General features: G+C 43.7%; 1 long non-coding RNA gene across 2 annotated transcripts; it reads left to right on the top strand.

Moving 5' to 3' along the window:
* Positions 1-19610: 19610 nt before the first annotated feature.
* Positions 19611-22997, top strand: LOC143662600 (uncharacterized). Of its 2 annotated transcripts, none has more exons than XR_013165449.1 (3): positions 19611-19681; positions 20681-20871; positions 22649-22997. It is a non-coding gene; the product is annotated as an uncharacterized LOC143662600 (long non-coding RNA). The 2 variants fall into 2 exon arrangements; XR_013165448.1 differs by lacking the exon at positions 22649-22997 and adding an exon at positions 22149-22494.
* The last annotated feature ends 444 nt before the right edge of the window (positions 22998-23441 follow it).

Raw genomic sequence — 23441 nt, 5'->3', positions numbered from 1 at the left:
TAGTCTAGTCCGTTATTACCTCTAGCCTAAGCCATTACAATACCATCTCAACTAGGCTTTCCTTTCTTGCCTCCTCTATTCCATGTTCCCTACAACTACAAATCAGATCAAGTCATTCTTCTGCTTAACGTTGCTTCCCCAACATGACCTCCCTTAGTTCTTAGAAGAAAACTCACACTCCTTAGACTGGCTTTCAACAGACTGCATGATCTGGCCCCTGTTTCTGTCTTTGACCTTGTCTTTCATTTTGGCCAAGTCATTTCTGAACTTCATGCTTTTGTCCTGACTATTCCCCTTCTTGAACACTTTTCCCCTAGACCTTCTCGTGATGGGCTTTTGCTTTAGTGTCATGCTCTCTGAGAAGGCTTCGTTGGCCACCAAATTGAACTCCTCTCCCAGACGTTCTTTTTTACATTATCCTAAGTCTCTGCTTATAACTGTTGGGGATTTAATTATGCGTCCCACAAAAAGCAAGCAAAGGCCCCAAGTCTTGCTCCTATGACTGTGAGCCCACTTGTAAATAGGACTCTTGAAGATGTTATTAAGATGTGCCCAAACCGACTGAGAGTGTGCATCAATATCATATAGCTAAAATTCTTATCAGCAAAGGAAATTGAATACAGAAAGAGAATCCATGGGAGAAGCAAGAAGATAGACGTTAATGGAAACTGAAAGAGATAGGAGAAGATGTCACTGCATTACCATGTAACAGAAAAGCCAAGGAACCCCCAAAGATTGCCAGCCATCCAGAAGATACCCCAAGCAGAAGCAAACCTTCTAGCTTCTGAAACTATGAGCTAATACATTCCTGTTGCTGGGGAAACACATAGTATAGTGTTTCTTTTAGCTATTAGGAAACTAAAACAGTCACTTGTCATAACCTAGTATTTTTGTTGCTTATTTATCACTTTTACTTACTGTCTATACTCCCCATTCCTAGACTATAAGTCCCAGCAGACATAAACCTTGTCCTTAGTGACTAGATTAGTATCTGGCACCTGGAAGGTCAGTGCTCAATGCATATTTGTTGAATAAATAAATGAATGGTAATTTCTGGAGATGGATCTTGGAAATCTATATTTTCAAAAAGTTCAGCAACTAAGTTTGAGCACTACTATGCAAGGGACCTAAAATATTTCCTGAATAGGATGAAGCAAGAATTTTCATTTCTAAAGCATACGGAGGGCAATGCTCACCTTAAAGGAATAAATCTCTAATGGTGGAATTGCAAGCCTGGGACAAATATTTAAAAGATATAGGTCAGTAGGCCTCTCAGCCCATGTATTCTCATGGCATAGTAAACTATTGTCTTTGCCTCCCCTTGCTGCTGGCCCTGCCCTTAGTTCAGCAGCTCAGAGATAAAGTGCCTTCTGTCTTCCCTGAAAGGAATCGATAGTAAGAATGAGTACTTGGCTGTTTCCAAAAGGTCAGCTTGACACCTGATTTCTCAGGCAGCTCTCTTGATCTCTCCTCCCATTAGTGGGGTGCCTCCTCCTTCCTGGTAGATACCTTTCAAAGAACAAATCTGTAATCCGATTCTGAGCAATATTATGGGGATGGAGATGGCATCTCAGGGTTCATGTGGTTCAGCTCCTTGAAAGCCAGAATACAGAGCAAGGGCCAGGGTCTGCCCAGAACATGTGGGCATGGGTATAAGAAGAGAGATGTAAGGAGAACTGGGTGTGAAAGGATTTTGTGAGCAGTGAGATGCTCCACACATATACATATATGATTGTATATGGAGACCATGTGCCTACTGATAAGTGTGCAGGGGCTGGCGCAAATGTTTGCATGTGAGTGCATTTTTGTGTGTCACATAGTACCCATATGACTAACCAAGTCACTTAATTTTCTTCATCTGTAAAATGAGACTGCTAATACACTTTCTATCTATCTATCTATTTTTTTTTTTTTTTTTTTGCATGGGCAGGCACCAGGAAACGAACCCAGGTCTCTGGCATGGCAGGCGAGAACTCTGCCACTGAGCCACCATGGCCCGCCCAACTTTCTATATTTTTTACATGTTTGTTGTTGGGGTTAAATGAGGGTTTGGAGAGAACATTCTTTGTAACTGGAAAACTCCAGCATATTATTTATGTTGCAAATACATCTGCATGTAAGTGCAGCCTACACACGTGTGCTTATAGCTGCATGGGCAGGGGGGCCAGGGGGATTCCAATCTGGCCTACTTCCTTTTTACTTAATGCTGACTATGCACCTCTCCAGGAAAGGGGCTTCGGTAAGAATAACTTCAGGCATGGAGGGGACAGATCCTCCCTCCTCTCCACTACCTGCACCCCTACCTGGCCACTCCAGCAGCACTGACAGCTTTCCAGCATTGCCACCCATTCCCCTCCCCCATTCATCCCTCCCGTACAAGGATGCCCTGCTGTAAGGAAACTCCATATAAAAAACAGAGGTCCCAAACAGAAGCGAGACAATTAACCTGGGGGGCATGGGAGGAGGGTGGGGTTACCCAGAGTGGGCTGGGATCCTATGGTTTGGAAAACATCTGGGCCCCCTGGCTCAGTGCCCTAGCCCCACCTCGTACCTCCCACCTCTCACAACCCCGCTGGCCACAGGGAGAAGGCAGATTATCTTTTTTTTTTCTTTTTTTTTTAATGAATAGATCGGGCCGTGGGCGCCTGGCAGGCCCCATCTGTCCGCTGCCCCAACTCAATTTGATTCCCATTCATCCGCCTTTGTTTGCCTCCTTTTTTTGATCAGCAATCTTGTGAGGGGTGGGGGTTCAAAGGCTTAATGTTCTCGATGACTTTGTGGAGCCTGGACCCCCTTCCCATTGCACCCCCCACCCCCACCCCACCGCCCGCTGCAGCCGCGTTCCTGGAGGCGAGTGTCCCTGGCCAGAGTCCCGGCCAGCCCACAGCCCAGAGCGAGTGGAGCGAGCCTTCTCCGCTGGCCACAGAGAAGGAGGCGACCCGCACAGGCAGGAGAAAAGGGGCTTATTTTCAATGTCATGGGGCAATGGGGCAGGGATAGCTGCTGCTCCTCTGGTGGAATTAAAATGCATGTCAGATGCCTTTGTACTGACCTGGGGAATGGGGAGCAGGGCTTGTATATGGGAGTTCCAGGGACTTGTCAGTGGGGACAACTACAAATCTGGAGATACCATGGTGGCATCTCCTTTAAAATAAAACAATTCACCCAAATATAAAAATTCACCCATAATCCTACAACTGTAGCACTGAACCTGTTTTGGAATTTGCTTATAAACTTTGATGACCAGTTTTTTTGGTTGTTTTGCTTGTAATTGCCATCCTGAGTAAAGAGGAACCAGGGAACCACCCACTTGAGACCCAAAGGGACTTGAGGGCGTGTCACCAGCCCATGTGACAGATGACATGACCTAAGAGGAAAATGTCCAGGCCTCTGGACTGCTGGCCCAGAGCTAGCTGGGGTCAAGGTTATGGGAAAATGAGAGGGCCAAACAGCCGCTCTCCAAGGGCCCTTGGAATCTGAGAAGTAAAGAGGTAACAGCTATCGGCTTAGAGAGAAAGAAATGTGCTCCAGCCACTCAGATGTAAAATCAGAAAACCAGCGATAAAGATTAGTCCAGAGGCCTCCACTGTGGGAACCAGGCCGCTGACAGACAGGAGGCCAAGTTTAAGATTCTCTCGGTCTGATAAACAGGGTTGCTGTGCCTGGCCTGGTGGACAGGACCCATTTTTTGCCCCCCTCAGGGTAGCTGGAGCATGAATGTGTCTCCACTGGTATGCGATTTTACGAGGGTCACAGTTATGATGAGCTGCAGTCAAAACCTCGAGGTTTTTGTTTCTCCCAGAGACCTTGTTTTCAGGGAGCTCTTATTCTTAAAGAAACGTAAGACATATCTCCCAATAACTATAATAAGGTAGAAAATTGGGGGGACCATAACAGAGATACAGGTAATGGATTATGGAAATTTAAGCAGGAGAGATTGATTATTTCCAACTGATGGAAACAGGAAAGGTTTGGGGAAAAGGAGGCCTTTGAGCTGAGTTTAGGAGGAGGAGCTGGGGCCCTGGGGAAGGGAGAGTGGATACATATTTGGAGAAAGGCAAGTCAGAGGAGAAGCTGGAACAAAGTATGTACTGTGGACAGGTCTCTGGGACAAGGTCTGTCAGCCTGGAACACAGCAGGTATCAAGGGCCTGGGGTAGGGGTGACCTGGGCAAGAGGGGAGGGCCCTTTGGAGCTGTGGTGCTCCACTGTGGGATATGGAGCTTGGAGAGCAAGGGATATGAGAATTGGCTGCAAGAGGGCTATGGATCCATTTGGTTATTCAGCATTATCAGGAATCCCAAAGGAAAAAAATCTCTGCACAGAAAGATGGCATTTTTCACAAGTATACGGATCTTTGTGATTGATAAACATACAAATTTATTTAAAAGCATTGCCACATTCTTAGGAGATTTAATCATTCTGAATTTTCTCAATTGATGGCTACTACTCTCACACAGAGTAGTTGAAGTATTTTTACATTATAAAGGTGTCCTCCCACTTGAAAGGGTCCTACCTACCGAAAGCAGAGGGTTTAATTCAACTAGCATGTCCTAAGAGTGTCCTGCCCTGCCCTGTGCTCAGAGGAGGCATGAAAAGGACAAAAGGAAAGTCGTGGGCTCTGCCCTTCAGATACAATCTCTTAGGCCCGAACAAAAAATAGCATGAAACAAAGTATGGCCAGGTGCCAAAGCCACTATAATCCAGGGACCAAAGGCGTGCTACAGAGAGTGCCATAGAAATACAGAGGAGAAGTCTGGGTGGACAGGCAAGATAGGATTTGATTAATCCTTAAAGGATGCTTGGTAATTGGATAGGTAGATGGGTGAACAGCATATGTGCTTCTGGTTAATTATTTACTTGTATTCATCTGTTTGTTTTTTATTTTTAGAGAAATTTAAAAAGTAAAGAAAGCACAAAGAATATTGTAACAGAGATTAGTATACCCACCACCCAGAATGAACAGCTATAAATATGTGTCTAATTTGCTTCATTTAAATCAAAGAAATGCAATAGTTCTGGTAGCATTGATGTCCCCTTTTGTCTCTCCCACCTCCCCCACTCCCTGCCAATCACCACTTTGTGCCACACAACAGGCCATCACCCCTTGGAAGCTGGTGTGCATCCTTCCAGTCCATCTTAAATACTTTTACAAACATCTGTGTATTTTTGAATAAATAATAGTAATGCTTCATTGGTATTTTTAAACAAACGTAAATGGTATCAGAGTGAACATACTGTTCAGTTAGTTTGTTTTTATTGAATTATGTGTTGGTGGAACAGTGTTCCTTTACCTGCAAGGTGGTATTCCATCACCTGAATCCTGCACAATTTTTTTCTGCAATAATATGCTACTTTCCTATACTACTACTTGCACACATGTATGAGACATAAAAGGAATTATTGGGTTCTGGGGAATGCATATTTTTAGACTTATTAAATCGTGCCAAATGGTGTCTCAAAGTAGTTATACTAATTTCCATTGCTTACCATGTATCAGGCTTAATTTTTAAAAAATTGATGAGTATGAAATGGATTATATTTGTGCTTCTATATACATCTCTGTTTATGAAGCATATTATATTAAAACATCCCATGTTAAAAAGAGGTACAAGCATAGCATGACTTTGCTGTGCCAGAAATGCAACACATTTTCATTTACTAATTCTTACAAGAACATTTTAAATTGTTGACTTTGATAGAGGAGGACAAATGGAAAAATAATTATTGAATAGGAAGCTGTCCTGAGCCATGGCTAGAAACTGTCGATTGTATTTTGGTTATTTTAAGTATCGCACACTGCAGAGCAACTTACTTCCTGACTCTTGGCCTTGGCTCATACATAATTGTCTGTGCCACCTTTATTGTATAGTCATGTGTATCATACACTCTTACACATAGGCATATGCCATAAACAATGTGTCATTCACTGATAGTGAAGTTAGGAATATAGCTGGAACATCTCGGTAAAGCCAGCAGTAGCTCAGCTTTTCTGGGAAGATGCATGTTATGAGACCAACTTTGCACTTTCCTGAGTTTTGTATTTTATGGGTACCAATCCTCTGATGCATCGATCATCATATCAGAATTCTACTATTGATATCGATACATTAGAACATTCATAATCAGAGAAGGGGTAAGTTACTAAACTGCTATCTTCCTTCTGTCAAGTATAAGTTCACTTGTCATTTCTATATGAATAACATGGTTTCCATAAAATGGGACATGGGGCAATTTTTTGAGCTGGAGCAGAGGGCAAGAGGTAGTTCCAAAGCACGATGGTCAGGAGTTGGACAGGTCTGGGCCTCTCAGGAGGTTCAGCAGCAGGAAAGCCCAGGGAGCGGAGGGGCATCACCTGGTGGCTCTGAGCGCAGGGGCTTGCTGGGAATGGGTGGGACACGAGTGTGTGCCAGTGCACGGAGGCAAAAGTGATACCAGACCCCGCATCCCGCAGGCCTCCAAGCCCTCAGGGGCAAGCGTGGACTAGGCGAGCACCACTGGACTAGCCCTGAATTCATTATCCTAAGTGAAAGGAAAAAATATCCAGGGGGAACTTTAGATCTCCACTACCCACAGTTCTCTGTGGTGCACATATAATTTTAAAACAATTAAAACAGTCGGGAGGGAATTTGAATGACAGTAGAAGGCACGTAAGCGGTGAGATTGTTACTTAAGTTTGCAGACCATCCATCCGTTCTGTCAGAGGGAAGTCCTGCCTGAAACAACATTTCCTGGCATCTGCAACATGTTCTTTTCTTTCAAAGTATTTCCACATCCATTACCTCGGTTGATCCTCACAATAGCCTGGTGAGGTTGGTTGGAAAGATACTGAGGTCCCATTTGGCAGAGGTTACATGGCTTTCCTGAGGTCATATACTTTAGCAGCAGGGCACTGCTAGAGCCTGGGCCTCGGGACTAGGACATCTGAGACACCACACATACACACATGCACGCACACACACACACACACACACACACACACACACACACACACACTTACACTTTGGATATTAAAACATTTTCCACAAAGCTTCTCTCCTTCTGGAATGCAAGTAAACTCCTTGTGGACAGGGGCTTGTGTTTTACATCTCTGTGGATCCTCCATTTAAAAAAAATTAGTTACTTTCCAAGTTGAGTCCTTCACTTCCCAGGGAAGAGGCCAGGGCTCTGGAGCACCTCCAAACCTCTTCTACAAGGGAGCAGGACATTTCAGAATCAAAGAAGTTTACCATGCCAAGCCTCTTGAGTGCCACACATCAGCTCACATCCAACCTCCACCACTAGCCTGAACACTTACGATTGTTACATTTGCTGTTTTTTCAAACACCCCCCCTGTGCTGGCCACACTGCTAGATGAGTTGCCCGCAGAGGGCCAGTTAGCTCCCACAAGGGTCCTGCTAGGAGGTGTTGCCATCCCAGCACCACAGAGAGTCTTCAAGAATTTGCAGAAAAGTTCTCCTGGCCTCCCTCCCTGTTCCCTTTGTCAGCACTAGCATTCCAAATTCTTTCACATGCTCCTCCAGCATTGATTCTGCCTCCCACCCCTCCCCGCCCTTCTTTGTATTTTGTACATACTCCAGTTTACCAGTGTCTATGTTTGGTACCCAGAAATGCATGTGAAATGAGAAAGCAGGAAGGGAGAATATAGTCAGCTAAACCAAACCAGGAGCTAAAACAAGTGGTTGAAGGAACAGACCAGCCTCAAGAAGATTGGTAGACCAGGGCCGAGCAGTTCACAAGGTTCTGGATTGGACAACAGGTGCTCTAAATGGCCAGTGAAGGCAAGACCAAGTGGCTTCACGGAGGAGGTGGCCTGGAGATGGGCCCTGAATGTTGAGGAGGTTTGGATAAAAAGATGGTGAGGAGCTGGAGACCCACAGGGAGGCAGGCAGGCAGGCTTTCCTCTCCTATTTTTCCCTCTTTCAGCTCCCAAACCTGAAAACCCACCAGCCCTTGGTGCCTCTATCTGCTGGAGTGGTTGCCTCCTCACTCACTCTGCAGAAATGAGATTCAAATGCAGCAGCAAGTAGCTCTTTCTGTTTCCTTTTTAAAATTTATTATTATTATTTCTTTCCTTTCATAAGCCAGAAAGAGAAGGAGATGGAAGAGGGCAGAGAGAAGCAAGGAGGCTCCCTGCAAAGCCCAGGCTGACTGGCTCTGGGAAGGATAAATGACTTCGGTCGCGGCGCCGCCGGTGTTACACAACTTGTCTGTGTTGGCTTGAGACTTCAGTGATCCCCCTCTAATTGAAATCACTTTCGCCTGACCTGTTCGGTAAGCCAGGAGCTTGTTGCTCTCTCCGCCAACAAAGAGGCTGCGCAGGTCGCTGGAAATCCTGACTGGGAACCCGAGCTGCATGCACGCAGCATTCATCTTCTCCAGCCACCCGTCCCCACTTCGCCGTCTCCGGATTTTTCCACCAGCGGGGGCGTCAGGGGACCCCAGGGCTGGCTGGGCCCTCTTTCCCGGAAGCCCGCGGCGTAGGGGGCGCGTCTGGGCCCTGGGAGGGAGGTCTGCAGACGCTGCGCTCTGGGCTTCCTCGGCGGGCCCTGCAAGACCGAACCTGCCGGGTCAGGGGCTGGTGGGGAAGCCCTCGGCGGGGCTAGTACTGCCCCCTAGGGGTCATTGTGTATATTTGTGGGGGCTTCTCAATTGCCACAATTGAGGGTGCTACTGCGCGTGTAGTGGGTTTAAACCTAGGATGTTGGGCATCCTTTATGTGGGGGACCACCTCACATTTGCGTTGTGTTACCTTCCAGACAGTCTGTAGAGGTGAAAAACTTGTTCCTAATTATCTGAGTCCACACTCTGTTTCACCAGAATACTAAATCAAGTAAAAATACTAGGAGTATTTTTGTACTTTTATAATATCCTCCGGTGATCTTGAAAGGATCTGCTATGTAAATTAAGGGAAACCCAACACTACTCCTCCTCCTTCTTCTCCTTGCCTTCTCCTCCTCCTTCTCCACCTCTCCTCCACCTCCTCCTCGTCTTCCTCTTCCTCTCCTCCTCCTCCTCCTCGTCTTCCTCTTCCTCTCCTCCTCCTCCTCCCCCTTCTTTCTCCTCTTTGTCCTCCTCCACCTTGTTTCTGTTCAGCTCCTTAAGAGTTGTTAACCATTTTCAAACATTACAGTACTTGGATGATACCAATTGACATTTGGGCCTCCAACTAAGATAACTCATATGTAATCAAGATGTACATGTGCTTGTGTGTGCATGCAAAATACATTTTTGTAACCCTTCAAAATGTCAAATACAAAAAAGTGTCAATAGCATTCAGACGAATATCATCTAGTCTTAACTACAAACTTACGTATTATTTATTATGAGTAGGTGCAAGACTCACTGTCTCCTAGTGCACATACAAAAATGCGCAGTATTTTGTTATAAATTATTTTCATTTAATTTCTCTTTGTAACTACACTAAGAAATTGTGTTTATTTTTTTAAGGGGTTTTGGGTACGCTAGAGTTGAGAAACTACTGTCTTTACTTTCCTGGATCTCAGTTTTCCTCTCAAAAGAATGTAAAAGACTGGGAGACAATAATAAGATGTGAAAAACAGCAAAATGTCACACAAACTCAGATCTACAGAGCTCTGAGCCCAGGTTACTGCTGCTGAGAAAAATGCTGCTGATTAAGGTCCCTAAGGGACCTTGTTCCAAATGTGGACCCAGGGAGACCCTGGGAAGTATCCCCTGAAGGGTGTGATCACAGTGGGGTTAAAAGGCCAAAGGGCACAGGCAGCTTGTTCACATGCATTGGGGTACATTTAAAGTATGTGTGTGCGGGGGGGGGGGGGTTCTGGTTGGTGGGGGCGGATAGGTGGATGGGAATTCTCTTTTAAATTATCCAACAATCAAGAAGAAAAAAGTCTTTCCTAAGCACTCATGACCACCTACTATGTGCCAACACAGTGTCATTTGCTCTGCATTCTGTGTCTTTAATTCTTACCTCAACCCAGCAAGGGAGGTATTAACACAGATGAAGAAACTGAGGCTCTGTCAGTAAGCACAATCTGAGTCGAATCTATTTGACTCTATAGCCCCTAAAAACCTGCCAGAGGGCTTGTTTTTATTCTTGCAGATTGCTGATTTAATTGAGGTCTTCTGTCTTAGCAGTTTCAGCCAACGATACTAGGTTGAGCCTAACTTCTGGATGTTAAAGGCAACACAAATGGAAATTCAAACATAGATTGAAACCATATGAAGGCATTTACATAATTTTGAGAGAAATAAAATAATAGCTGTCCAAGTGCAAAGCATACCATGTTCTTGGAAGGGAAGACTCAATATCATAAAAATTTTAATCCCCCCCTACATTACTGTATAATTATAATGAAATTCCAGTTGGAACCCAAGTGGATTTTAAAATGATATTAAAGTTTCTAGAATTTGATATAAAAAAATAAATGTCTCAAAGTTTGAGAAAATTTTTAAAAGAATGATTGAAGAAGGATGACTTGATTTCCTATTAGGTGTAAAAACATAACATAAAATAGATGGTATTGGCCTAGGAATAGAAGAGAAAGCCCAGAAACAGATCACCATTTACTAAACAGTGATCCATTTAATAAATGGTGCTGGTTCTCAGTTTAGGAGAAGATAGAATTGGATTCCCTACCTCACATCATATAAAAAAATAAATGCCAATTTATTTAAGCCCTAGATTAAGGGCTTAAATATAAAAAAATTTTAAATCCATAAACTTATTACAAGAAAATTCAGGAACGTATAGTCATATATTCAGTTTGATATACCTATCCCTTAAGGGGCATGGTTCAGGAAAAGAGTAGTGTGGAACAGAAAAATGTTTAACCAAGTCAGGAAATTTATAAAAGCTATAAAGAAAAAAGATAGGGATATTTGACTATGTAAAAATTAATGTAGCATTAGTACAGCAAAAGATGTCATAAACAAAGGCAAACTACAGATGGAGAGTATATTTTCCATGCAGATGATTCGTAAAATGTGAATATTTGAAATATTCCAAAAGTTTCTACAAGTTTATAAGAAAGTGACAGTAGAAAAATGGGCAAAGGTTATACAGAGAGTTGAAAGAAGATAAAATTCAAATGGTAATAAGTATATGAAATGATGGTTAACTTTTTTAGTTGTCAGAAAAGCACAAATGAAGAAAAATAAATATAACATTTCTACTACCAAACTAGTAAAAATTAACAAGAACGGTAATTCCGATCTTTGTTAGAATGTTGAGGGGAAATATCCTCTTATATATGGTTAGAGGAAATGTAAATCATTGTATATTTTTAGAAATCAATTGGGGAATAATTATTAAAATGTAGGCTATACATACTTTTCAATCTAGCAATTCTACTGCTGGGAATCTATCCTAAAAACAAAATTCCAGCAAGAAAAGATATTTATTCAGTGATGTTTATATTAGCATCATTTGTAATTGTACAGATTTGGAAACAAAATTAGTGCCCATCAACAAGAATAGTTTAATAAATTGTGGGAGGTTCATGCCATACAATATTGCACAGCTGTTAAAAATACTGCATTGGATTTATTATTTCCTGTTGACTTGGGGGGATTATCATACCATATATATATATATATATATATATATTTTTTTTTTTTTTCTTTTTTGCATGGGCAGGCACTGGGAATCAAACCTAGGTCTCTGGCATGACATGCAGGAATTCTGCCACTGAGCCACTGTCGCATTACACTATCATGATATATTTTTAAATGAGAAATGAAAAATGCAGAGAAGAGTATATAATATGACCCGTTTTTGAAATTAAGACCTTCATATATATATATATATATATACACACACACACCTATTTATATCTGTAAATGACTATATGAGCATAAAGAAAAAGTGAAACTTGATTCCCACCTCACGCCACATACAAAAATCACTTTCAAGCAGATTGTGGCTATCAATGGGAAAGATAAAAAAGTTTCTAAAAGATAATATTGAAGAATATTTTTTCAACCTTGAGATAAGGAAAGATTGCTTAAATCTGATGCAAAAAAAACACTCAACATAAAGGAAGAGATTGATATATTGTTCTACATTAAAATTAAGAATTTCTGTTACTCGAACTAAATCATTAACAGAGTACAAACAAGCCACAGAGTGGAAGAAGAGCTTTACAACAAATAAGCAGGGGAGAATCATCTAAACAGTAGAAAAGCATACTTAAAAAGAGGTTGAATTGCTGGATAGTATTGAATCAAAATTTGTAACCATAACCCCTCAGTAAATACGATAATGAATTTGGAGGCCACCAATTTCTTCTCTGAGAAAAGGAGAGAATGAGACTAAGCCCCTGCTGGTTCCTTATGACCAGTGTGTAGTCTCTGGATCCTTTCTGGAAAATGCTTTGAGTCCCATGATCTCTGTGTATCTGATGCCAATAGGCTTAGTAGCTAAGAAAGAGCTTGGGGGACTGTCAGGTCTGATTCAGCTGTGGAAAGTGTCAGAGAATATCTAGAAGAGTTGTGTGGAGTCTGTAATCCATCCATCCATCCATCCATTTTGTCCATCCATCTATATGTTCATCCATTTCATTCAATGAGACTCCTCTATCAGGCATTGGCTGCTTGAATAATATCATTTTCATTATTTAGGCATTTCAGTGAGTAAATTCATTCAACAAGTGTTTATTGAGTATCAGTTATCTTGAACTCAGCTCTTTGCAGAGTGCTTTGAACACAAGAATACAAAAGGAATTCTCTCCACTCTGAGCCATCTTCTAATCTACATGGGGAGACCATTCATTCACACATTGTAGTAATTCAATGCAGAATACAAATGCCAAATCACAGTATAGAGACTAGGAGCTCTGAGAAGGGAGCTTTGAGAAGGAAACTGGTACACAAGCACGTCTGTAGTGGGGAGGCAGGGTTTCAGTTAGGCCTGATCATCTCAGCTCTCATCTCTGGAGAGGGAAAAAAAAGACCCCAAACTTGAAGAAATAGTGCAGTATTAGAGTGCAGTCATAAACATAAAACATTAACATGTAATTCCCTTATGCTTTTGAAAAATTACTTCATAAACGCAAAGTAAAATATTTTTCTCTTTTTATTACCTGACAATTACATATTAAGAATTTCTTTTTATGTTTAAAAACATATGCAAGCCGGGGAAGGCAGACGCCAAAATGTAATTGCTTTCCTTCTATAAGAATCAGATGTCATTTTCTTCCAACTCAACTCTGAAAAGAGATAGGAAAAAGCAAATTGTTGTATACATTAAATTTGGAAACATCTGATAGCTTTCCTCAATTAAACTATTTAAATGGAAAAAGATTGCTGTACAGCTCTATCATATCCCACTGAATAAAGCCTCAACTGAGGCAAATTGGCAGTGGCAGGTACCAAATGCATCGGCAATAATGAGATTGGACAACCCAGTGGAGGTCACTGGTAATTGTTATTATATGCAATATTGCACTGTCAGAAAATGATAAAAACCAACAACTAGTAGCAAGCAGAGCCAGTGTTGGGGACCGTCCATGTTGGGAGTATCTGTGGCCACCTTGCCGGGGTGATGTCAGGAACGCCTGAACCCCAGATTCTTGACACTTCATCAGGGGCTCTCTCTTGTCCTGCTGTACACTCTTAGCACGTGGGGGTCAAGCTGCATGTCTTATCAACAGAAGATTACTTATCAGCTAGCTCAGCAGGGTCTCAAGGGGATGGGATGGGATTGGGGAGCAGGATGGGAGATAGGAAGAAGTGGGGTGCTAAGAAGGAAGTGGGAGAAAACTAAAAAGAGGTATATATTGTGGTTTTGCTTGAGGCTAACCATGGTTTTGTGTTTCTTTCTCCAACTTTCCAGCTATGGAGAAAGAGAAAGAAGAATTTTCTCTTGATCTCCAGGTCTCTAACCCAAAGTTCCAAACTTAGGAAGGAAGGGGCGGGAGGAGGTTCGAGCAAGCCTGGCTACACACAACCTCTTCTGAGGCAGAGGCCACTGAGCCCTGCTCTGGGGACAGTCCAGATTAAGATGACCAAGATCATTTGTTGCCCTTGGGGAACTCACAGTTCTGTACCAGTGACAGATACACACCTATTGGTTTGATGCAGTGATGCATACTTAGTAATAGATTTGACTACCATTTAAGCACTAAAACGATAGTCTTATGTCTAACATGCTGGAGAGGGCAGGACATCAGAGCACATTGCAGCGTCTTGTCCTCTAGATTTAATCACGAGGTCACTTTGAAATAGAACATGACCATTTTCAAGTCCAAGAGCCTCAAAATGACTGTGCTGCTGCCTGAGGGTCCCCCTATATCATTTGGTTTCTTGTATACACAAGAGATGTGCTGCCTTGTTAAAGAGGGAGGGAGTGCACACACCCATCCCAGTCCTCTGATATCACGAAGTTCACTGGCCATAGTTAGAATAAATCCATCGGCGTCAATGCCGAGGTGAACATTCAGCCTAGTCCTGTCAATGACGTCTTTGGGAGTGTTCCTTTGTGCTGAGCATGCTACCTGAATTTGTCCAAACAAAGCAACAAGAAGAAGACTAAATAACCATATTGAAAACAGACCTAAAGCCAGTGGAAGGTCAGGTACCAGGATGGTGTCTTACTCTAGGCGTGACATCTAGAGGACTGCAATCTTTCAGAGCTGGTGGGATTCTTAGATGTCATCCAGGTGTTATCCCACTCTAGGAGGAGATCCCTCCAAAACAAAGATTTCAGACCAATTGTGCCAGGAAGTTTCCTGGAGTGCATTTCTGCAAAATACATGAGCTTGAAGGCTCTACCTCTTGCCTATTAAGTAAGACTTTCTGGGAGTGGAGTCCAGAGAGCTGTAGTTTTAACAAGTTTTCAAGAGAATTCTGAATAGCTGCTCCACAGGCAAGACCTATCTACGGGAAACATTGTCACACTGTGACAGTCCAAGCTGAAGAACTCCCCAAACCAGGAGTTCATACCTTAAAAGGCAGCATGGTCCATTATGAGTCATGTTTAATTGTTAGCAATTTCTTTATATGGAACAAATATCTGATTGTGTGCCAACTTGCCCCCAAAGTTTAGCTCTTATCTAAATCCTGATTAGAAAGGATTTGTGTTTAATCACTCAGTTGTCTACCTCTTCTCCAAATGACAACTCAGAAGAATGTCCCAACAGGAAAAAAAAGTTTCATTTCTGCTGAGCTAATAGCCCAGTGTAAACATCTGAGCATGTTCTGAAGCACTGAATTCGGATACATTCATTGCAATGAAAAGATCCATTCATTCAGCTCTCACTGAGCCCCTATTCTCTGCACTATGAACTGGTAGGAGAGGCCAGACCAGAGACACTGCCGTCCCAGATCTGACAGCTCAGTAGAGAAGCCATGCACACACTTAACTCTGGCCAACCAGCTTAATGATTTGGGTAAAGGATCAGGGAAGTTTGGAGGGAGTGGAGGTTACCTCTGGCTGAGAGCAAAAAGAATAGGTTGACCAGGAGTGTCTTTTGGAAAAGGCAGTATTTGAGTTGGACTTGATGGCTGAGTATGAGTTGGATGTGAAGAGGTGGTATCACAAGTGGAGGGAGCTCTGTGAGGAAGAATGAGGAATGCAGCAAGCAGCACAGTATGGCGGAGAGAGGAGCACCATGGGAAAGCCTGTAGCTCCATCCTCCACCTTCAACATTAAGTCCTAGATCTTAGGGCAGGGGACCTGCACCTGTTACAGCCTTTCACCTGTTAGCAGCTAATGCTATCTCAGTTTTAAAGTTGGTTTAAGGTTGTTTAAGCCTAAAGAGATTTCCTTAGTAATGGGCCTGCCTGGTCCTACTTTATAGTCATTAACCACGTAATTGTAGGACACTCCCTGTAACAGCCCTGCACACTGAGGTAACTGCAAAAGCCCATGCTGGAAGTTATCCTTGCCTTGGTTCATATGACTAGTCACCAGGTGTTTACTGGGTTACCATTGTATTGCTAGCAGTGAACAGGTTAGGGATCTTGCCTGCAATGATTTTGGTTGGCTGAAGGAAAACGAAATTTTCTGGGAAGGCATCATGTAGCTCACAGGACTCAAGAGGGAGAGATGTTTGGGAAACAAAAGGAGGCAAGCTCAGTCAAGAGGGAGCCAATGGAGTAGTCTGCTTAGATCTTTGTGTCTCATATTGTCATCGCTGCCCCCTGCTGAGCCCTTGGCTCTTCCTTACCCACCGAAAACAATCTGGGACTGTCCTGGCATTTTGGGGGTACTCCTTCTCGAACACAAATCCTGGTTGGAGAAGGCGTTGGACTGACCAGGCCTAGGTTACATGTCCTTGCCAGAGCTATCAGGGCCCAATGCCTGATAAGGTGGGCTGTTATTCTGGGATGTGCCTTGTAAGTAGGCATCAGTAAATTGAGAAAGGGGCTGAGTATCCCGTCTGGTTAGATGGGCTTCATAGGGATGGCCCCTGGAATAATCCAGGCACTGAACCAATTCAGAGGAGCGGGAACTTTGAGCCCCAGATGACCCTGGCAGGGTATGCAGGTCCTCAGGACGTGGGTGGGCCATGATCCCGGCTGCTCTACACCTTCCAGCCCTGGGAGACCCCAGCAGCAACCTGGGTTATAGATGCACAGGCTGGAGAGTGGAGGGAGTGTGAGCAGAGGTGGGGAGGCACTTAGTGTGTTGGGGCTTGAGTAGGGCATAGGTGGGCCTGCCTGGCTGAAATCAGGTCACATGCCTGTATGTGGTGACCAGGGAAGGATGTGCGTGGAGACTGGGACCTGGGAGGCTAAGCTAAGGACTCCAAAGGCTCTGTTTCAGGCAACAGGTTTCTTATTCCCAAATTAACCACACAACCACCACGCCCCTCATGCACATACCACTCTGTCTTAATTGAAAGTAATAGTAATAGTAGCAAGACTCCTAGGTACCAGGAAGCATTCAAAGCACTTTACATATATTAATTCATTAAATCTCATAATAACCCTTTGAAGAAGTTTCTTTTATTATCTCCATTTTACATTTACGGAAACTGAGGCACAGTGAGCCTCATTCTCTAATCTTCCCTAGGAAGTATGTGATCTCTGTTATAGTGCTTTGCAATTTTTAACGTGGATGTGCTTTAGGGTGCATTATAGGGTATACTCTAATGATAGCAAACTAATACACTGACTGTGTGGTAGTTACAAAAATGGCTATTTCTGCTCATGCCTCATCTCTCTTCAAGTAAATTTCTGGAAGGGGAAAATACTGGTCACCTTTGTATCCCCAAAGCACCTTGCCCAGTGTTTGGTGTGTATAGCAGATGTTCAATAAAATTTTGTGGAGTGGATGAACTAAAGGAGGCATTAGGATACAATCTAAGCAGGGATTGATGTGGTAAGGAGTACTTTGGGACGGGGTACCCACTGGCCGTTGGCAGGAGGGTTTGAAGGAGGAAAACTTGGAAATGGGACACCATGTAGTTTTGACCTGTGTCCCATGGTAATGGCAGCAATCCAATGAGTGCCCTGGAGACCCGTGGCCCTCTGGGGCTTGCCTCCTTGCCTTCCAGTTTGCACCTCTCTCTGATCTCATGGTCCTGGGTTTTCCAGTCATTTTCTCTTTCCTGGCTTTGCATGAACACACTTCCTGCCAGAAGGAGGCCTCCCTTGAAATTGCTAGAGACCCTCATCTGTGAGAGGCTGTGAGACCTGCTGTGCACTTTTTGTTCTCAGTCCTAACAGTTGGCTCATTTAATTAAGGGCTGCAGGCATTAGGAACATCTCGCAACTATCAAAGGAGGTTTGAAACAACTCACAAACACAATTAACCCTGGTCCCAAAGATGAAAAGAAAGCAGGCACAATATGATCTTTCACTCTTTATAATCATCAGTTAACAAAGTATGCAATTGAGGCCATCACTGAAGGAGCAACATAAACCCAGTACCAAGGCTTGCTGCCCTTGTCTGGCCCTGCATGTGACAACATGGCATTTTAGACCACTGATTTTCCAGTTGGAGGGGCATATTAGAATGTCTAGGGCACAGGGATTTAAAAAGAGTTGATATTGTAATATAATCCTATTATCGGAATATTCTTCAAACGAATCTTCAAAAATCTAAAAACTTCAGAAATGAAAGTTTGAGAAAAATCTTTCCGGATAGTGGAAGATTGCTGAAGATAGGGATTCTCAAGGTAGAGAACAGGCCTTTCTTCCCCAGGGACTTTATGAAAATCTCTGGGGGAAATATGGGAATTCTAAATTATTAAAGGAGGACATGGATTAAGAAAATGTTGAAGAACACATACCCACACCTTTATCCCACTCTGGCCTTGAAGATAAGGGTGATCTTACAATGGGTACCCTTTGTAGAAGAAATACGACTTAAAAAAATACATTTTACTTAGCTATCTGTTCATGCACTGATGCATCCGCTCATTCCATGCCATTCACACATTTATACCCCAGCTCATTCCAAAATAACGTGAGGTGGACAAATCCCCTTGCATAATTTCTAGATGAGCGCACCGAGGAGGCACTAGGATACATTGGCACCATGGTTAACAAATTCCCTTTTTCTATATGTCAGTCACTAAACTGGTTTCTAAGAGTATGGGATGAATAAGACTTACTGTCCCCAGGGAAGAAATTTATGGCAGGCAGGACAGAAGCAGGAAGAGTGACCCTACACAAGTCTGTAACCATGCTGTAACACAACGTGGTAAGTGTTTAGCAATGTGGATCTTTTCAGTCAGGATACTTTGGTTGCAAGTAACAGAAAACTCAAATTCAGAATTCCTCTTATCCCCCCCCAATAAGAAGCTGTGAGGTCAGACAGCTCCTGGCACATCTGTTCTGAGATTTCCTCTTGGCCCCACTTTCCTCTGCCTGTGGTTTATCCTCAGGCTTATTACTACAGTTCTGGGCATCTAGACATCCACTTCCTGGCAATGTCTCTGGCAGAGGAGGGGACAGTTCTGCCTGCCTGGGCACCTCTGTCTATCAGTGAGGAAACCATCCCCCCCACACCCCTAAGCATGGCCTGTTGTGGGGATATAGGGTCCTCGGAACATACAAACTTAATTCTAATGAAGGGGAAGGCAATTGCTGGAACTACCTTAAACCAGTCAGCGCTATCCCTGAGTTATATGGGAGAGGAGTGGACACTGAGCAGAAGGCAGCAGTGGAGAACCGATGTTGGGAAGGAAATCAGCAGCAATGGCTCCTGAGCCTACAGCACAGGAACATGTAATTCTCCCTGGCAGGCATCATAGGGAGAAGCGAGATGTAGCAGTTGTTGTTGACTGGTCTATTCGGTTGTCTTGTTCAGGCAGGGAAGAGTACTTCCACTCTAAATGGAGGGAATTGCATGAATAATAAACCCATGCAGAACAACTCTGAGCTCAGGTGCATGATGGATGTGGCCGGAGCTCAGGTGTATGGTGGGTGTGGCTGGAACTCAGGTGTGTGGTGGGTGTGGCTGGAACTCAGGTGTGTGGTGGGAGGAGCAGCAGGGAGGAAGCCAGAGTGGTGAATTGGGGCCAACGGTGAAATGCCTAGATGCCAGGCCAATGAGCAGCCATTATTCTAACTCCGAGATTCTGCCAAGCAACGTGCTATTGGAATGGTTTGTCACTCAGTTAGTGGAGGCATTATGATAAAAGACCAGGTCCAGAAAGTGTTCCAGAATGCTGCAGCCAAGAATCTGTCCTCGGGGCCTGCTGGCAGGAGGTGGCCAGCCCCAGAGAGAGAAGAGTGGAATCTGCCAGGTACAGGTGTTTTCTCAAAGTAGTAAACACCACAGATTTTGGTTTAGACTGCCTGGGCTCATGTTCCATTTCGGCTTTCTGTCACTTACCACCTTCCCTCAGTTTCTTCATCTGTAAAATAGGGATGATATTATTAAATACTTCATAGAGTTAAATCAGTTTTTTATGTAAAGCACTTAGGAAGTGTCTGATGCATGGTGAACCCTTCAAAGTTGTTAACTACTATTGTTAAAGGCCGAGGAGTAAGTGGACAGTGCTGTCACGATGAACCTAATGGGGCAGCGCGTGGCAGGTTTCTACAGGGGTGTTTTCCCCATAGACAATGGCTAATTGCCTCTAAATAAAGGGCGGGGTTGGAGGAAAGCGTTCACAGCCTTCAACTATCTGAAAATTAACTCCTAGATCATCTTTGGTTCAATTGCCAAAGAGTATTCATATACCTTCCTTATATCCATAAAGTTCAATATATCCATGTAAATGCACAATCCATGGATATAATCTATTAATCTACCAATACTAATTGGTGATGCACATTAGTTTGAGTGATTATAGTCATGAGACCTACATTAAATACTTACTATTAAAAAAAAGACCAGTTAACCAAGACTAAGAAAAGAGAGTTACAGATCTTAACCCGACCTAATAAACTGTTCCACTCTCCATTTGAACCCTTTCAGATTCTCTCACATTTCTAGGCACTGCAAATATGTGCAATGCCTGCTTGCAAAATTATATTAGTGTGTGGATTATCAAAATTTGAACTCATACAATCAGCATATACAGATATTAGGACAAGATATAAAGCTTTAAAGGAAACAACAATTGGATAAAAGTTTATAAACTTTCTCACTAACCTTGATTTCCTTAATTTGTAATTGGGAAAAACTTCAAACACACAAAATATTAAAAGAATAGTACAATGAATACCTCTCCACCCTGCGCCCAATCCAACAATCATTAACAGATTTCCATACTTTTTGTCTTTATATATCTCTATAGGAATCATTTGAAAGCAAATTGCAGACATGTTGACACTTCATCCCTGAATCCTCCAGCTTGTGTCTCCTAAGAATGAAGACATTCTCCTATACCATCGTCATGCTTAAGGAAATTTACCTGAATTCCTGAATGTCATCTATACCAGACCTTCTCCAGATTTCCCAATTTTGGGAACTAGGATCCAAATAAGGGTCTGTATTATTTGTAAAACGTGGAGAAGTATGTGTCCACATGCCTTTAAGCATGTGAAATGGGAGTGTATGTGGAGTATATCCATGTTTGCATGTAACATGTGTACGCATGTATACCCATGCACATACGTGTATGTGCGTGGAGCATGGTGGAGCGAATGTATAGGTGTGCCTTTGTGGTGGTGCATGTGTATGTATGTTATGCATGTGTGGAAGGAGATGAGGGGGATCATAATTGAGCAAAATGTTCTAAGACGTACTAGAAAGAAGATGCTTTATTTTTTTTTCTCGAATGCATTTGAAGAAATGAGAGTTACACTCCAGAACCCATAGAGTAGCCCAGTCGTGGCTAAGGAGGCTGAAGATACTAATGGTTCTGTTCTCCCTGATAGAAGGATTCAGGTGTTCTTGGCTCCCATCATCTTGGAGGAGCGCTGTCTGAAAGGGATCGGGCACAAAAGTCCTTTCTCTTCTCAAAAGGGTCAGCATTATATTCTATTTTCCTCACCGGGCCTGCAGCTCACAGACAAAGGAAGGTGTAATTACAATGTGACAGTGCCGCTGATCGCCGGGGTCTGCAAATTCTGAACCACTTGCTCTGCTCGGAATACATTTCAATTTGGTGCTGTGAATTTTACATGGAAATGAGTTTTTTCTTTAAAACCCTAGAGAAAACAGCCCCTGCACAGGAGCATTAACAAATTGCTTTGCGAATCTAGGCTAAAGTGAACCTTCAATTTGAGGAGGTCAAATCAAGCTCGGGCCCCACCTCCCAAAGCCTGGGCCCAGCAAGCCCCAGCTGGGTCTGGCGTGGACATGGCCATGGATTCTGTCTCCCCTTTAGCCAGCGCTACCCTTCCTGGGCCTCCCTCTGGGCTGACTCTCTTGGGGCCTTTTCAGTTGCCTAAATGCTCTGCCCAAGTTTGGGGAGGTTTAGGATTAGAAAGATGCTGAGACCCAATGCCCTGGGTGAGCAGCCCTCGGCAGCTACACAATTACTTAGCTGAGAAGGACCCGCAAAATCAAAGACTCAGGAAATTCCAGGCTGGGATGGACCACAGAGAACATTTAGCTCCACCTTCAACTTCACAGAGGACGACCAGGCAAGGCTTCCCAGGGTCCCCCAACTGGTCATTGTAATCATCATAATAGCAACATTATTTATTGTGTCAACAATCTACCCAGCATCATGCTGAATGCTTTATTTACATTTTCTCACATAAGTGTTCAGGTAACCCTCTCTAATAAAACTGTTTTTGCCCTTTCTCATTTTATAGATAAGGGAACCCAGAAACAGAAGAGTTAAGTTGCCTGAGGGCACGCAGCTGGGCTTTGCACTTGGGCAACCCATTCAAGAATCTTCTCTGACCCACCACGCTAATGCTGGAACCTGCTGTCTACCTCCCCACCCGCCTACCCCCAGTGCTCACCACGGCGGGTTTCCTGGCCACATCCACCCCAGACTTTGTCCATCTCAATGGTCAGAGACAGTTTCTTCAAAGTCTTCCAGATTGCAGATTCCCCTGCACTTTGATCCATTCCCTGGACAGAGGGAGCCCCTAATACCCTGGTCAAGGAAATTCACGTTGTGCTGATTTTCCTCCGTGCCTAAATGGTAATAAAGCATGCATTTGCCTTGTCGGCTCCAGTTTTTTCAGTGAGTCTGTGCCCTCCCCGTCCACACCACCACTCCTGCCATCCTCTGCTTTGAGGGAAGGGTGGAACCAGAACCCACTGGGTGATTCCACCTCCTATTTATCACATGCTGATTTTACAGGAGGAAACATTAAGGACCAGAGGTGTCAAAAGCACTGCACACGATGAGATGCCCAAGCTTCCAGCCAGCCTTGCACCTGCCTCTAGGAGTCATTTCTCAAGCGTCAAAGCATGACCAACCATACCAGTGGTCCGAGGAGGTGTCCTAGCTGGAGGGGCCCGTCGCCTTCGGGTGAATGGGAAGCCCACCTTCAGCCCTCTCCTACCGCCTGGGGCCCAACTTCTCAGGAGCAATGGAGATCAACTGGTCCCAAATAAGCATCTGCAGCCAACGTAAACCCAGTCCCCAGGGCCCTTGCCACAGAGTCTGGGGCAGCTTGGGGACCTGGATTAAAATGATACGTTTTCAATTTGGCCTTAAACGAATTCACCAAATCGGCATCTTTGATGTCAAGTGGAAGTGAATTCCACAAATCTCAATTTATTTTATGGGGAAGTGTTATTGATTTTTTTTTTATCGTCTGCTTCTCCTTCTTCTCCCCTCCCAGCTGCCAACCCTCTTCCACCTGGATTGAATTGTTTGATTTAAGAGCTGCAGTTCAGAAAGAGAAAGGGATGCCTCTCCCCTTCATTCAACACCTCCCCCACCCTGCCATGCCTTTCCCAGCAAGCCCAGCATACTTCCCTTCAGCTACAAATACGCTCCTCGGGCTGGAGCCCCATCATGTGCCCTCACCAGCCCCATGTCCACACCTTTTCTGCATCAGCCCACAGGTCGGCCCATTTGGCACTTGTTTGTAGACTATTAAGTCATGTGTTCTCATGTCCTTTTCCTGTGTCATGTCATTCATCTC

Source organism: Tamandua tetradactyla, chromosome 18 (assembly GCF_023851605.1).
Source record: "Tamandua tetradactyla isolate mTamTet1 chromosome 18, mTamTet1.pri, whole genome shotgun sequence".
NCBI classification, from domain to species: Eukaryota; Metazoa; Chordata; class Mammalia; order Pilosa; family Myrmecophagidae; genus Tamandua; species Tamandua tetradactyla.
Note: the sequence above shows the minus strand (reverse complement) of the source record. Positions and strands in the feature narration are given on the sequence as shown.